At 37.5% G+C, this 11,932-nt stretch overlaps 1 long non-coding RNA gene across 1 annotated transcript in view; it reads left to right on the forward strand.

Annotated features, from left to right (window-relative positions):
• Positions 1 to 3,570, forward strand: part of LOC140171936 (uncharacterized) — a 65,191-nt gene extending 61,621 nt beyond the window's left edge. The window contains exon 3 of the long non-coding RNA XR_011861661.1: positions 2,076 to 3,570. This is a non-coding gene — a long non-coding RNA (uncharacterized lncRNA). The remainder of the gene's footprint in view (positions 1 to 2,075) is intronic.
• Positions 3,571 to 11,932: the final 8,362 nt, after the last annotated feature.

Below are 11,932 nucleotides of genomic sequence, written 5' to 3' on the forward strand. Positions count from 1 at the left end.
TTTTGAGCTCAGTTTATTTTATTTTAATGCTTGAGTGGCAAATAATGTACTTAAACAGTGCTGAATAGAGCTTATCTCAACAAAACTAACATAAAGCTAGTATATGCACATCCACAGTAGCAGTCTTCCAGCTACTGACAACCCTATTGTGTTCACCTCTCAGAAAGTATCCTGGTCTGATACTTTCATCAGTGCACATTCAGATGATTGTAAATCATAACCAGTCAGATTTTGATACCTTAAACATAGCCTGTTAGTGGTTCAGCTAAAAGCAGTGTATAAAGTCAAAATAAGGCATTTACATGAATCTGTACTACAGTATATAAATTTAATAGCTGCATAAATTTGAATGGGGCTTCAACTTCGTCAATACTGCAGTTTTCTTTATTTTTGGCAAATTTGTCATTTCAAAAATACCAAATGACAATTTGATCCTATCCTTCACTTTTTAAAGCAATAAAAAAAATTATTTTCACTTGCGTTGGGATCACTGAATGGGTCTTTAAGTGTGCATAATTAACTATGGCCACTTCCAAGGCTTTAACCGAAAATAGTCATGTGAAATATGTGGCATCACCCAATGGTCTTAGTGCATAAATGAAATGACCCCTAAATGACCTTTGACCTCAATTCATTTCATGTCACAATGCTATGTAATATGTGGGAGTAATAGCATTTTTAGTAAAAATCACGTTTTGGGCCATTGACCGGAAGTGGATGACCTTTGACCGGAAATGATCACGTGACATTTGTGACCCAATGGTCCTAGTGACCAACTATGGTCAACATGGCTGAAAGCATATGTCTACGATGGCTGATTTAAGGTATTTACTTACATAAAAGAAATGACCCTAAATGACCTTTGACCCCAATTCTTTTTACAACTTTTAGACACTGGCTATAGACGATGCATGTGTGCAAGTGACGTCATGCTGCTATTTAATATGAGGAAGGCGAAGAATTTTGAGTGAAAAACACGTTTGTAGCCATAATGACCTTGACATTACCTTTGCGCCAGCCATTTTCACGTGACATTTGTGGTACCCCCAACGGTCCTAGTAACCAAATTTGGTCAAAATTGACAAAGGCATATGGTCACGATGGCTCATTATACGATTGACAGAAGAAAGAATCTGACAGAAAAAGGACCTTAGCCAAACGCTATTTGGCTACGGTAATAATACCAATAAAGGCCTCTTTGTATTAAATTCAGTGCAAAGCTGTTGCCATGGCCAATTGGACGGCACCTCAGTGAATCACGTGAAGTACCTCGATTGTTTTATAGGATTGTGATAATTTGGACTCGTCATTATGCAGGACCAGAAGACGGGGTTGAGTTGTGTAGCCAGCGGGGGCGAGAAAAGCAGTGTGTCCCCTTGACAAAACTATATATTTGAGTGCCCCAAAACTACCCGGTGTATTATCTTCTTTCCCGTTGTATGCAAATCATGGGTCAAACTCTACGTGCGAATATATTCACAATAAAGCCCTTTTTTGAAGTTGGAATTATAACGATACTCCAGACTGTGGCCTCCGCGCAGTATGCGTGTAACAGAAGTGTTATTGCGCCTATACAGCCTCACATATGCTATTAGATCAATCGGTTAGTAGACCAGTCATTTAGTAGACTGAATGCTTGTCAGACCAAATGGTTTTTAGACCACATGGGTATTAGACCAAGTGGTTATTAGACCAATTGTAAAACTAAATGGTTGTTATGGTTTTAGACTTATTAATTAGACTAAATGGTTATCGGACCAAATGGTTATAGGACCAAATGATTATTATACGTAGTGTTTAGACAAAATGGTTATTAGACGGAATGGCATTAGACCAAATGGCAAATCCCAGGAATCAGGGGGAGAACCGTCCTCCTCAACATGCTCAAGAAAAATAAAATAAAATATAATGTACTGCGGATACGGGGCTCGAATTGTCAGTGTTTCACCACCATTTACAAAATATTTTGGTGAGCGAAGGTAAAACTGGAAAAATACGGTTCCTGCCATTCCACTCGCATTAGAAGGCGAATTGAACTACTCACAATTTATCTTTCTTTATTTTGTTTCTCGCAGATCGAATACACCAAAGTGAATGGTATTTATACAGTGTTTGAAAGGAACTGTCAGTCCGACTGTGAAAGTTGGTGCAAAATTCGTGGTTACGGATTATGGGAAGAATCGTGTCGGTTTTGTTGCGATAAAAATGGGTGTAATACAACAGATTCTGCTGAAAAAATTGTGGCAAACAGATATTTTTATTTATTGGCCTTAATAACCTTGACTTTGGTAGAATTTCTATTACTCATATAGACTAGATGTACCATTGAATGGTACCGTATTTAACGTTAGCTTTGGACATTTAATTACCCGTGTAAGTCGGAAGGAAAATAAAGAAAATAATTAAAATATTCAAAGTTAACGCTAAATACGGCGCCTCCGCCTAATGCGGCTTGCAAAGGAGCGTGTTATGATCTGATTCAACCGAAACGTCCATGATCAAAGCAATATAATTGGCTTTAATACTCGAGTCGTTAAAACGCTTGAATTAACACATAGAACGCTACGCACAGGCACAACACCTAGACGTTGATTCAGAAGCCTCATCACATTTGACAGGTTTTGCCTGCATGGACTTTGCAGCTTAGGAGCACAGACTCTAGATATTCTACAATTGACATTCGCAACCAGGATCAGCTCCTCCAGTTTCATACTGGTTACAACGAGACAATTCACAGTAAGTTGCTTGTCCAGTGGGATGATTTCAACTCATTTTTTCCACGAGAGAGTACTAAACCACTGCTACTGTACGAACCCACAACCTCTCGCATCATAGTCGAACGCCTTAATCATCTGTAAACGCGCGAACTAACTCTGACAAAAGTACTGTCGAGGAAGGCAAACCGACCATTAAACATTCACTGTGGAAGAGTGTTTCAAAAGGTGTTTTGAGGTGTTCAGAGTCTAAATTATTGGGAGAAAATTAACGCTTATTTCCATTTATCTAGACTGCTGATATTTGAACCAATTATTTGCCCAATATTCTTTCAGTGTGGTCCTATCAGGACCAAAGTGTGCCTTTAAGCAGTGCTAACGTTTTAACAAACAAACAAATATATTTGCCGTAAATGGAGACGGGGTCGTGAACTCTCTATAAAAAGTAGTTTCAAATTTGTGACTCTTGACAAATTGTGAGGATGTGACTAACAGCTGTATCATACACAGTTTGTCTCTGGCGATATGTATACATTCTCTATTGCAGTGCTCTATAGATGAGGTGACTTCTGACGTCAATGCCTGGCAGTCTGCGCACGCATCATCACAATTTCCATTGTTTTTTGCCTGGCAGTATGCGCGCGCATCATGTTTTAAAAACATCCATGTTTGCATGGGGTTCACTTAAACATATCGATATACCAGTTCCTTGCCTTTGTTGATAAACATTGAGGTCACCTCATCTGTACAACAAGGATACCACCAGCGTCTATTTGATACACCCGCTAACATTACAGAAGAATGTTTTCCCGACATATACGGAACAAAACCAATTGTTTTATTATTTTTTATTATATGTGATGCATTCAAGTAAAATCAGTCGGAACTCAAACGAAATATTTCCTTTAGTTTCTTGTAGTTTTCTGCAAAATGCAGCTTTGTAAATGCTTTTTACTATGTTACAGAAAATTTCCGAGCCGACAGATTGTGCTTGATCGCATCACTTATTATACTATAATAATAGATTTTCATTTCTAAATATTATATTACCATTATAAATCGTCGGCTGTATTCCATAGTGGCTTATTGTGGGCACCGCGAATAAACAACCTTTCGAGAAAATTGGGTTTGAAGAAATGCCAATTTAAAATCGAGTTGTGTAAATCAGACATTCATCATATTTTGTAAATGATGTGAAATATCTGTAGTAATCTAAATAGATTTAATATTTATATATTTTTCAAAATAAATAAATACATAATATTACTGGCAAACTGAAAACAATATGTACAAAACTATACGTTAGTATGGACAACACGCAAAACGCAATACCCTAACCTAACGTTAACCTTACGCCACCTCGATCGCCGTGTAATCCCTAAGGCGTTACTTTAAATGTGTAAATCAAAACTTTTATACATAGGTAAATAGTTCATTAATTTGAATGTTAATAACACTCTCATAATCTCCTTTACTGATTGTATGTTGTGGCCTTTTGCGGAAATAAACCCTAACCATTTATGAATCTTAATGGTTAATATTTACTGATGTTTCTGGCAGAGAACAACAGCAGTTGTTTATATTTTGAGAGCTTGCACAGACGGAAGCGTGTTCTATTGGCTGATTCAATCGTCTCACAATCGTAACAACAGACCGATAATCTGATTTGCCGATTTAGTCGGCACAGAGCGGCACTCTTGAAGGTGACACAAAGCTCCTCGTATGTCGCTCACTTAACAAGGTGGTCACGCCAATCTGAGCAAGGGACTGCCGTTCTTCTTTGAAACAGAGTGTAGTACAAAGATCTCTAACAAACACAAGCGATTAATATTTATGCCACCGAATTATCTTAACATGGTCCAAGTATTTCCAATCTCACTGGACACATATGATTATGGCACCTGGTAGGAATCACTTTGATGTAGCTGGTTTTCACTGGCTCCTCAAAGAGAATAGTAACAGGTGTGTTCCCATCAGTATTGGCTGCATACTCCTGTGATAGAACATAACATTTCATAATTATTATTCATTAATTGATAAATGGGGATTTATAGAAACAGGTCGACGCCCTGCAAGCTCCTCCTCGGCAGATTTGGGCGGCAGGTAGTTATGTCGTTCCAGTAGCAAGAACATATTACGCTCTTGTTACTGGAACGACGTAACTTGTATTCTGCCAAATTGGCAGATATTTCGTCTTCAGTCTTCTAGTTACCGCCTAATTTCTAAATTAGAAAGAGATTCCTCATTGATGATATTGGTACACTTCCCCCCCCCCCCCAAGTATGAGGTCATTTTCCCGAAACATCGGTATATAGTTCTACAGACTTGACATTAAGTATGAAATGTTTTGGAAATTTCCAAGACTAATTTGAAAGGGGTCTGCATAAACATCACGGGCTAAGTATAAATAAATTGGTATGAATTTTTGATAGAAAATATGCTTTCCACGAGTTTACATTATGGTGCCCATAATAAAGCAATTTATCCTAAAATGGCGGATTTAAGGAGACTGAATTTGTGGTTTGTGGGGGTAAAATTTCTGAATTTGGGCAAAATTGTTCTGATATTATAAAGCTATATTTTACTGAACCTAAATTCCAATGTGTTCGTCAGAACTGAAATGCACTTGTCATGTTCCAGTTTTGAAATTAGGAAGAGCTTTAAAAATATGGCTCTTAATAGTGGTACGTATTCACAAAGTTTGAATCGCCCCCTGGGGCCAAATGTTATAAACTTAGTGTGCATAGGTACACAAAGAAACATCGTGAGTTTATTGGCAAACCAGGAATCCGCGCAGTTCATTTTGCACCATAAGTTAATAACATTTGACCCCACAAGGTCTATTTTAAAACTTTCTGTGTACGTACCACGTTTAAGACGCATATATTTAAGCTCCTCCCATTTATAAAAAAATGGTAAATTACAAGTAACAAGAGCATTTCAACTCTGGTGAATAGTAATTACTGGTGAAGTTTAGGAAATATAACCTCAAACCCAGATAAAGTGCGATATTGTGAACCCCACAAAAGCTCAAATACAGCCTCCTTAAATCTGCCATTTCAGGCAAATTCGCTATATTATGAACACCATAATGTAATAATAACAATAATAATAATAATTTATTCTTATATAGGGCAATACAAACAAATCTCAATGCGCTTTACAAAGCATACATAAAAGCATAAACACATGGCAACAATATTTAAATATACAGCATTAAGATACGAACTAACATTTTAAAATTAACAAAGAAAATAAGTTGATGTATATTGCACAGTTACGTCAGGGGCGAGCAAAGGGGGACAGTATCATGTGAAATATACAACAATAAACATGCAAAATCAAAGCCAAAAGAACAAAAGATGCATATTTCACACAAGGAGCAAATCAAAAGAAGGCACACGCAGAATCAGCAAAAAAATGGAAATGTGAAATAGGCACCAGTGCAAGAGGCAAGAAATTGGAAAAGCATATACAATGCATATTGCACAGAAATGGAGTGCTTTAAAGCACAAAAAGAACAAAACAACAAACGTGGAATACGCATCGTAGGTTTTGACAGAGGAAATTCACAAATTTAACCTATACAAAAAACAACAAAATCAACTGAATCATTAAAATTAATTACTTGCATGCAAAAACGTACATTATTAAAAGCTGGTTTTCATAGCGCTTTACAAAACAACATAAGAGCATAAACACATGGCAGCAATATCTAATATACATAATTAAAATACAAATCAGCTTTATAAAAATGACTGAGGTAAAAAGTTGATGTATATTGCACAGTTATATAAAGATGTGTGAAAGTCCACATCAGTGGCGAGCAAAATAAGGACAAATTAACATGTGAAATATACAGCAATGGAAATACAAAAACAATTATTTAGGTCCATGCCGCACAGTGTGTCGCGTGTGATCTTTAATGGATCACAAAAGTGAGCAAAAAACATAAACGACACACCAATGCAGAACGGGATTGCACAAAATTAATCTAAGCGGATAGTATCTACTATTTTCTTTTTCATTTGAATTAAATACAACAAATGGCATCAATAAATAACATCAAGAAAATTAAACTCATGGAAATCCATTTTCTATCAAACAATCATTCCATACCATCTCCCGACACGTCCCAATTAATATTTAGCCCGAGTGGTTTATGCAGACCCCTTCCAGACTGGTCTTGGAATTTTGCGAAAGAATATTCCATACTTAAAAGTCTATTTTCAGTTTTCTATTTTCAGTGTTGATGAATTCTTACCTGTTGTGGCCCGACCAGAGAACAGTTGTCCACCTCAATTGTGTAGCGTTTCATCCAGCTATTGTATCCCTGTATGACGATGCCAGAAATGTTAACTGGGTCGTTAAAAGACACTTTTATCCATGGTGAAGACGAAAGCTGGGCAGTCCAACGATTATTATTATGAAGCCTTGCAAAATTCTTGTTATTACCTTCCCCGGAGTTTGATTGGATGTTAGGGGACCCGGAGATCTGGTTATTCTTTATTTCTTTGCTTTCCATTCCGAGTGGCTTGACACAAGCTGTAAGGTTTAAGACGTAAAAACGACATGAATGATATTATACTGCTATTCATTCTTAAACACTTGAGAATGTTCTTGCAATCTTATTGGTTCTTACCCGTGTGATATGACACAATATCACATACCTTAGCGCGTGTGTGTCGACGCGATACTCGTACGTGCTATTTGAACCAATCGGAGGCGCATAGCAATGACGGGACTGATCGATTCTCAGCCCCAGGTAATTCCTTGTAAAATGTAGGATTTAGTTTGATTAAAATTTGGTATGCTAAGGCAATAGAAACAAATTAGTTCGATCTTTTGATCGACCATCGATGCTTGGTCGAACCTTATTATTTATGAAATCAATTAATTTACTATTGTTAATTGTGATAAAATAGTAATTTGTGCCTGTAGGGATATTGCCCAATATAAATTTAGCGTTAATTTTGATTAATTAGTTCATAGTTCATTAATAACAAGCATCGAAGCAGCATCGACGGTCGATCCAAAGATCGAACATATTTGTTTCTGGTGCCTAATGATTAAAATATTCATTTGAATTGAAGTGTTTAAGAATGAGAATAAAGGTATTGTTTTTAGCCGCTGTCGTGCATATATCGTCTCATATAACACGCGACATCATTATTTTTAGCGTAAAACAACTTGGCTTCGCCTCGTTGTTTTACTTAAAATAATGATGTCGCCCGTGTTATATGAGACGATAGAGGCACTCCAGCGGCTTAAAACAATACCTTTATTCTCTAATTATTTCATTATAAAAAGTCACCTTCTTCCACCGAGTTAGTGTTTTCATTAATAATGAGTTGTCACCACCTCGATTCACCATTATTTTATTAGTAGATTGCAACCAATTTGTAAGGGGCTGGTGAAATTTAACAGCCCAACGTTTCGTGCAATATTTGGTAACCCTCCTCGTGTTTGACACTCCACATGTACACGGTAATCCTAACTCTACTGCCATATCTATTTGTTGCTATAATCTTAGGGTTAGGGACTTAGGGTAAACGAATTGCGGCCCATTATGATTGCAAAAAATTAAATTCTAAACCCTAACACTAAGGGTATTGCGGTCTGTTATGGTTACAGAAAGGAATAAAGAATGCCGGACCCTAACTCTAATGAAATCCGGCCTTTGTTGTTAATTGGTTGTCGAAAAAACGGAATGTCGAACATGCGAGGGATTGCGCAATATTCTTTTAAAACTGTCGGTGTTATCATCCCTGTGCCATTTAATGACGCACATTTATAAGTTAATGGTTCTTTTTGAAAGCTGTGTGTCTGAAATTAAGATCAAGCCTCATATATAAATGTATAGTATAAATGATTCAGTCGGTTGCAAAAGTTACACTTTTACATGGCGGAACATAGTTATTGATCAGACAGTATATCGAATGGTACCTATGTTTAGATAATTATGACGGTTAAAAGACACATAAAATTACGCTTGCAAACTTGCATAAAACCGTAAAACATCTGCACTAATCTTCAATCTTAACACATTCCAGCAATTGTTTCAAACTGTCTGGGTCATCGTTGTTGACAAATATCAATGGTTCATCAGTATACAAATAATCTTCCCATCTCCCCATTGGTTTCGTATCAAGTCCTCCAAACAGTATCTTTGTACAGCTACACCTCTCATCGATAGTATACGGTAACACCCATCGAAGTTTGTTACCGTGGTTGGGATCTGGTTGTTGGCCTATGTAACACACAAATGCGTTGCATGTGTAGAGCACTAGACTAAATGCTGGGAAAAGGAAACAGTGTAACTGTTCAATATCAGTGAGTATTACAAAGACTTTTTTGGCTTAATTGTCAAAATAGCACCGATGGGTTCCCGGTTGCGTATTTATTTTCTGCAACCATAATGGGCCGCCATACGTTAACCCTCATCCTAAACTCTAACCTAACCCTAAACCCTAGCCCTAAACCCTAAAGGTTAGGTGTATTACGGCCCATTATGGTTGTAGAAAGAAATTAAACGTCCGAGCTGGCCAATATTCATTTGTGCCCAGTTTAACAGTACTGTAAAATACTTAAGGGGTACTACACCCCTCAATAAATTTGTGACTATTAACTATTAACTAATAACACCCTGGTAACAAAAGTTATGTATATTATAGGGGCAAGGACTCCAATTACTAGACTGGAATTTCAGTGACCCAAGACAAGCGGTTCGATACTTGTGATAGAAAATGAGGTACCACTCGGATGTACCTCATTTCCTATCATATTTACTGAACCGCTTGTCTTGATTCACTGAAATTTCAGTGTAGTAATTGGCTTCGTTGCGCCAATAATATACATAACTTTTGTTACCAGTGTGTAATTAATTTGTGAAAAAATGCAAAATAGTCACAAATTTACCACAGGTGTAGTACCTCCTTAATTCGTGTATGTTGGCGTCTAACAAACAGTGTGAAACACTGTCTACTGACTTGTATATTGTTTATTGATGACTTGTTAAGAACAAAATATAATTGATTAATGAATACTTTCTATATGAAAAAAGTTTTGAAATCATGCAAGCTTCTGTCACATATAAATATAATTAAATTGTGTACGTACCAATTATGGTGATAAAGGTAGTAAACGTTTGTCTACAAAACATATTGATTCGCTTTTGAACGTTTGTAGATTTAGATGATGCTGGGAGTTAAATAGAGACGTCAGGAACTCCAGATGTCATAGCCAGTTGATAATAGACAATGCTATGTTACAACATTGTTGGTTGCTTTGGTTAAGTAGTACCAAGATATTCAGCTTTAATCAGCTATACAAACAACTGCAACGTGACGTCAAATCGATCCCATGAATTATGAAACTGTTTGTAAAAATTCGCGACTCTCATGCAAGCTATATGTATAATGATAGTTGACACAGAACATCCACTTGCCAAAAGTGTGATTCATCCCAGAAGCAAAGGAATATGATGAAATGTGGTCGCCTTGTTTCTGTCAAATTTTTTGACCATGTTATGTAGTCTTTCCCGTAGAAACCAATGGATACGATACGAATTGGGCGTATTTTTAGACTTCAATTGTTTGTCAGCGACATGAAATGCTCGGTGTCAAATAAGGAATGTAATAGCTTTTAAAAGCATCTGACCTATTTTGTACCATTATACCTTCAATTGATTATTATGGGTGATTAATTTGAAGCATTGAAATGCCTTCAGAAATTACATGGTAATATGTAGGCTGAACCTGCAAATGTGACATTATGATGTATGACAGAAAATGCAACACCCACATGGACAAAACCCGTTGAAAATGTAAAGCTACCATTGCTTATTTTGCAGAAAATTTAATTTTGCACCATGTTCTGATAAAAATATAGCGTAAATTTCATCACATCCGTCATGACATGAGTATCCTTTGTATGGGATTGAAAGGTGATCGTTCACGTTGTGATGATAATAATATGTTTCAAACGTGAACTTGAAATTAAAATTGACCTACATTAGCAGCTATCAGGTCCGTACGTAGGATATATAGGCGGACTTTCCATAATGTGGACCTTTATCCCCACAACAATCGCTTAATATATGTGGACTTCACCTACCCTGAAACGTGGACCTTTTTGGGTGTTGCCGTACAACCTCCCCTCCACCCACTGACGGTTGTAGGTAATTGCTACATGAATAATCGTAAGTAACTGGTAGGAGCTAGCAATGAGTTTGTCTACACGGACACTACCTACATAGTCATAGTCTACTCGCGATATAGCATGGGAGCCTTGGAGGAGTCGGGAAGCAATGACACCGAATCTCGAAACGGCGAGTCGCGATCAAAACCTGTGAAGCTGGGCAGCCTAGAGCCATTAGCGATCCACACCGGGTGTAACGAAGCCGCGACAGCGAGCCACGAACACACAGAGCGCGTAAGTCGGCATTTTTGTCGGCAAGTGTCATTGGCTGGGACACATAACTACCCAATGCAAGGCAAACCAATCATATAAGCATCATTTAGTATTTCAAATGTTAAGAAATTTACCATGTAAAAATACTAACATAGGCAAAACACTGGTATTGAGAAAATATTCATGTATTTCTCTCACATACATGACGAGCTATAAGAGCCAACATTCGAATAATTATTTGACATGAACATGCACATATAGTTCTTGGGCACGGTCGAGAACCCCGGACCTCATTGGCAAGACGAGGGAACCACAGCGGCGTCAACTCGCTCCCCCAAATGTGATATCAAAATATCCATGTACACATAAAATTCTGTAATAACCAGCACGCGCGAGCCCAGGTGCTTTGGATACGAGGGGAAGGATGTTAGGGGTATGTAGGGGTGTGTATGTGGGAGGTGGGTATGTAGGGGTGGGGTGGGGCGTGTGCGTGGGGGTGGTGGTGGTAGGGGATTTGAGTGTACATGCGTACGATGATTTTGTTGACCAGCCGTCAAAGATGACAAGGAGGGGGGGGGGGAGGCCACCATTGGTTTCTACACTAAAATCAATGATTTGTATTTCATTCTTGCGAAATTATTCCAAGAGCTACTGATTTTTACTCGTTAGTTACGTAAAAGAGTAATTTCGATTTATATATATATATAGCATTTGTGTAAAATTCTTAGCCGATAATCAATTCTTGGCTATACTTTTGTACATAGCCAGAAATTTCCCAAATTTACATTGGCGCCCTCACATTATGA

The sequence above is a fragment of the Amphiura filiformis genome, chromosome 15, assembly GCF_039555335.1.
Source record: "Amphiura filiformis chromosome 15, Afil_fr2py, whole genome shotgun sequence".
In the NCBI taxonomy this organism is placed as follows: Eukaryota; Metazoa; Echinodermata; class Ophiuroidea; order Amphilepidida; family Amphiuridae; genus Amphiura; species Amphiura filiformis.